Genomic DNA, 5,949 nt, shown 5'->3' on the forward strand with positions numbered 1-5,949 from the left:
CCAAGCTGAACAAACCCAGCTCCATCAGCTTCTCCTGTGCTCTGTGCCCCAGCCCTCTTTAGTGGGGGGAAAAAAAATCTTTTTCTTTTTTTTTAGATTCGCCAAGGATGGCAAGAATGTTGTTTGGTTCCGAAACAAATAAATATGCTGCTGTTTTTAAAGTAGCTAACCCATCCTTTAGTAGTCTTGAGGAGAAGTTTACAGAAGTTTGGGTCTCTGAGTGAAGCAGCCTTTTAACTTCACCTTAGTAGCAGTTTGTTTAGTAGCAAAGTTGTTAAACTTTGTTCCCAGTGTAGACTAGCCAATGCCAGGGCAAATTCCTGAGGCTTTTGTTAGTGGGCCAGTGAGCTGGCACCAGCTTGCATAACACTGAGAACTGCTTTCAAAATTCAGAATTGTTTTTTGCGATAATGGGGGGAAACAAGCAAATTGGAAAGTTGAAACAGATATGAAAGAAATACAAACCTTCTCTATGATAAACATGTTCGGTGAAAACAGCTGTTTGCCAGAAGCTTATTACATTTTTTTGTTTTTACCAAAACCACATATGTTTAACAGTTCTTTTGCCTTTAAATTATTAATGCCTTACTCTACCAGTCATAGCAATACACCACCATGTAACAGTTAACTGTTAATAATCATCAATTAGTATGGAATTAATTACATGAATATGCCTTCAAGTACATCAACCGCATAGCCTGTCTTAGATATTTTATAATTTTACTATCCACTTGCTGAAGTATTGTGGGGTGTACCCTGCCAGTAGCAAGAGTATCTGGTGTGGGAGCACAGCATTTCAGAAGTGGGAGAGCAGCAGCTCATAATCCTGCTGGGGTGGAGAGGCAGACGTTTGTTGAGCCGTGCTGGAAGAGCAGAGTTGGCTGAAATGGGAAACAGCAGTTTCAGCCCTCAGCTGCTGAACAGCATTATCCAGCTGCTTGCTTAGCAAGCACCGTAGGTATGTTTGGGTTTGAATTCCCTCATGGAAGGGAAAGAAAACATCTCTTTTGTGCAGGGAAAGGATGGAGAAGAGTGAAACTGAGGGAAAATATCAGCACATGGGATATATACATGTATACATACATATATACATCCAAACACACAAAAAGGAGAACCTGCAATCCCCTAAACAGGGGAGTCAGGGGACTCTAGTGCATGAAGAAAGTGCATATATAAACAAGTTGCAATGTCAGGCACTCGAGGTGAGGAAAAGCCAGAATTAAAGCATAAATCTGTTCTACCATGCTCTGTGAGCTTTCTCTCTTAGACCAGCTCCTCGCAGGCATCTGAGACCTCAAAACACTTGTGTCTCTGTCTAGGTCCCGCTTCTGCAGCCCCCCTGCCCAGCACATCACTGGGAGCTATGCCATCAGCCTCACAGCAGAGATTCAGCGTGAAGGATGCTGTCCGAAGAGCATCCGTGGTTGCCCTCCAGTAACACAAGGAAATTCGCAGTTGTCATGAGGGACGGTGCACGTAAGGGGGGGAAACTCACAGGTTGAACCCCCACTGCTATACTACAGGTAATAAGTACCCTGCAACCTCTTGGATCCAGTACAAAAAAAGAGGTATGTCTGATATGAAGAAAAATAACCTACCTGGGATTTTAATTAGAGAAAAGTAATGCTTGTAGAAGGGCTCTTATGAGGACATGTCATTGTCCTTTTACGTGTCTTCTGTTCTCAGGCACATAGGACTGGAAGGGGGACCCTTGCCCATCTTATCTCCTGGGTTGTAAAAACACTGTGGTTTCCTGGTATCTGTGGAAACTTTTCCTTATAGAGGGAACTGGAAACAATTCCCATACAGCGAGACCCACAGAGAGCTATGTGAGGAGCTTCCACATCACGCTTATTCAGACAAGGACAATACTTGAGCCCAGTCTCTGTCCTCTGCAGAGCTGAGGAGTGAGGCTTTGAAACTGGGGCACCAGGGATGCCGCCATCCCCTCCAGCTCCAGGCATCACCAGGAGCTCTGCTATGTGTCTGCACCGCAAAGTAGGTTGACCTTGGTTAAGTGGGTCCAGAAGATATTCCCTATTTTACCAGAACGTCTGTCTTTCGTGTGTCCTTTAGCTGCAGCCTGCAATTTCCTGAGTCACCGTACTGCTCTTTGTTACGTTAAATAAATGCATGGCGTTGGATACTTTCCAGCATTTAGGACTCACTGCTGGACTCCACGAATATATAACATTGCCTGTCTGTCCCTGGTTCTTTTGAATTGCTGAATATATGGAGGAAAAGTAGTCGGTCCTTCCTCAGCACTAAAACAAAACCTCTTGTGTGGTTTGGAGGGAGTACTTGTTCTCTTGTCCTGCTGACTGCCAGGTGGGGAAGCTGTTAATATTGTCCTCACCAAGGACAAGAGTTTTGCTGAGCAGTGTCTGGCTTGTTCCTCAAGGGTGACAAAAGGGGGTGGAAAATCGGACTGGTGTTCAGCCCTGAGGTCCTGGATGCAGGCTGCTTGCTCGAATCCTGCCTCTGCCAGCAGGGAACTGAAGGAATAAGCTCACAGCAGGGTCTAGGTGAGCAGGGACCTTTGTAACTCGGAGCTAGACCGAGTGGCTCAGGGCTGTGTCCAGGTTTGAATACCTCCTACACGAGAGTCCTCGCAGCCTCTCTGGGTCATCCAGCACCCTGGGGAAGAATATTCCTCCTTGTGCCCAACTGGGACATTTCCCTTTGCTGCAGCTTGTGCCCGTTGCCTTATGTCCTTTCACTGTGTGCCTCTGGGAAGAATCTGGACTCCATCTGCTTTATAACCCCCTCTGGGCAGTTAAAAGCAGCAAGAGGCACCCCTCAGTCTTCACCTTCTTTTTTTCGATACAGAGCAAACCCCACTCCTTTAACCCCTTCCCATATGCACAGACACGAATACATGTGCACATTAGCAGCGGGAGCAAGCCCTGCACGCCCTCCGTGAGGCTGTTTCCTAAACCACCAGTGGACCTCTTCCCACAGCAAATCCAGGCTTTGCCCGGTGTGCCAGCCCACCACAGGACACTTCCCTTGCTGACAAGCAGTCACACCAGCAGTCTGCCTTGGACCCCCACGTGGAATGGCAGAAATAATCAACTGTAGATAGGATCACTTGTTAAAGTGACTGAAATACCCCAAGCATCAGCACGCAAACAGTCTAAGTTAGATAAAGCATTTACAGCCTAGCCCGAGGGATAACAGTTCTTCCTTTGGCTTTCTGTCCCGTTCTGTTCTCAAAATCAGGAATTGGGGAAGGGAACAATGCAGGAGAATCCCTATGCACTTTTGCTGCTTCTGTAGATGTTGCTAAACAGCTACAATCTTCTTAAATAAATGCTTAGGATCTTCCTGGTGACTGTTTCACAATTCTCCTGGCTGAGATTGCTGTCTGTTCTGAATAGCCCACTTGGAGAACACCTCCAGTCCTCTAAGAGAGCAAAAAAAAAATCATAGATACGCTCTCTTCGGTCTCATGCTTTGTCTCCAGCTAATTCTAACGCAGTTATCATCCAAATACTTCAATCTAGCAAGAGACCTCAACTTAGCTCTTTAAACAGTAAAAGCAAAACAGGTCCTTTCAGCCTCTCTGGAGCCCCTATTATAAATGCATCCTCACAAGATTCTCCAGCACACTACGAAGCTAGATCTCCGTTCACAGTCTTAGAAGAAATCAGCTGGAAATAACTGGGCACTGAAGATCGAAAATATTTTAAATACCATTTTACATGCTGCACATGCGACATTAAATACCTCCAGCTCAAGCTTTTTCCAATAATAGGAAAATGGCATTACTAATCCCACACTTCATCTCATGCTGAGTACATTTTAAACTTACCCCAGGCTAGTTGAAGAGCCTTCAGCGCTGGCGGTTGCCAGAGTTGGGAATTAGCAGTGTGCAAGAAAGGAGAGAGAGGAGAGCAATGGTGGCTTGGCGTTTCCCAGGACGGGACCGTCACATGCTAATCAGTGATTTGAAACGCAAGCATAACAAATGCCTTCTAATTATGTAATCTTCGGGTCACATCCTTGCATCCCCATGCAAAAATCAGGACTGCGCGCTTGGAAGGAGAAGATACCGACTTTTTTCTTTTTTAATTAGAATGGCACGCTGCTGTGAAGGGAGTGTGAGAAGCCTCGGGAAGTGACGGGTGGAGGGGGCCATACGGTGCGAGCTGGGTGCTGGTGTGGTCTGTGCTACCTCGCTGAGCTTAGAGGCTTTTAAATACCTCCTGTGGCACCCAAACGAGGCAGCCAGCAGTTGGGGCAGGGACATGGGACCGGCTCCTCCCCGCCTTCTTTGACAACCTCAGTCTCCTGTCCTGCGTGGCCTCGTTAAGGATGCCAGGGCCAAGAGGGCTTCTTGCTTGTGCACTTTCTTGTTCAGGGCTCAGAGCAAGGCAGCCAGAGTAGCCAAGGCAGGGGAGCAGGAACCACCAGCACTGGTGTATTTTCTGTTTCTTGTTAGACCCTGAAAAATTCCCTTCAGAAAAAAAAAAAAGGGGGGGTTGAGGGAGGTGGGGGAGTGTGAGGCCGTAGCCTTTGATGTCTACTCCACTTCATCACCAAGTTCCTGCAGGGCTTTTTGCACCGAATGGCATCAAGAAAACATGGGGAGAAAACAGGTAACCCATGCCCAGGGTGCCAGGAAAAGATTTGAGCTAGTCCGGTGAGTTACTCCGGAGCAGAAGAGCAGGGAGGCATAAAGGAGCAAGAACAGCAGCAAAAGGAAGGATAAGTTCTCACTGAAAGAGAAATATCAGCATCAAAGATACCCTTCAGGCAGAAAACCTAAAATGTAAAACCGCAGCGCCTAAATCAGTATAATTACTGTGCAGCACAGATAAAAGGAGGTGATGTGGCGGCCTTGCTAAGGAGCTGAAAGGACAGACTTGCAGGTTAATGGAAGCTCTGTGAAGATGCTGCTACCCCTGAAACTGAGGACTAGGGACAGGGACACTGTATTTCTTTCTTGGACCTGGCTATTTCAGGAGCAAAACACAACAGAATTGAGCAAAACAAAATAGTGATACTGAAGAAGAATACCTGTGAATATAACCCAAGGAGTTATATTGCCAAATGATCAACAAGCAGCTTGTGTTTCAGTGTGCTGATAATGTGCTAGTTTTTTCATTTTGCTAAGAAACCAAAGAGCCCAAGATTTTTCCAAATCATAGCAAAATGCACTGAGTGTTTGAAGACACATCTGAAAGAGTACCAATTTGTACATTGTGGTTGCAAATGGAGGCAAGGGCAGGTATTTACTAAAACTCCGTTAAACATCTGGCAAACAAAGACTCAACGCATTTTTTTCCTGACAAAGCTGGCATGTTGCTTTTTTTTTTTTTTAAACTAGAAAGCAATTTTCCTGCTATTCATTAGATTCAGAGTGCAAAGAGACCTTTGAAGTACAAACCCAAATGATAACAAAAATAGATTTATTATTGCATTAGACCTTCTGATAGGAATGGTGACAGTGAACAGACCTCCCCTGTGTGCTCACCTGTCGACTTCCCTCCCAGAGGAAAGTGGCTTTGGTGCATGTCTCTGAGCAGTCTGCTGCTGGAGCCTGGGGTTTATGGGCTTTACCTGGGAGGAGTAATTGCCATGCTATAGCTGCACTTGCTCTCTGTCCTGACCCCACTGCGGAATGCCTGGCTTAGTCCAAACATAGCACTGTGTTTGCAAAGGCTTTTGTGGGTGGGGAGTTTTGTTTTCTGGGGAAAGTTACAGAAGCTGAGCATAAATTAGGCTTCATTTGTTGATGACTTTTTTTTTTTTTGAAACCCAGGGAGAAAGAAATTCCTAGTTGAGGTTAAAACAAAAAGGAATTCTGTACATTAACTTTTCTACCTATAAATTCAGTCTTTCCAATCCCTTTTCTTTAAGGTGTTTACTTCAACTGACTAGTCTGAAAAGTAACTTTATTTTATTTACCAGTGACATCTATCCTCAGGAGTTATTTTTAATAAA

This window comes from Anser cygnoides, chromosome 3, assembly GCF_040182565.1.
Source record: "Anser cygnoides isolate HZ-2024a breed goose chromosome 3, Taihu_goose_T2T_genome, whole genome shotgun sequence".
Taxonomy (NCBI): Eukaryota; Metazoa; Chordata; class Aves; order Anseriformes; family Anatidae; genus Anser; species Anser cygnoides.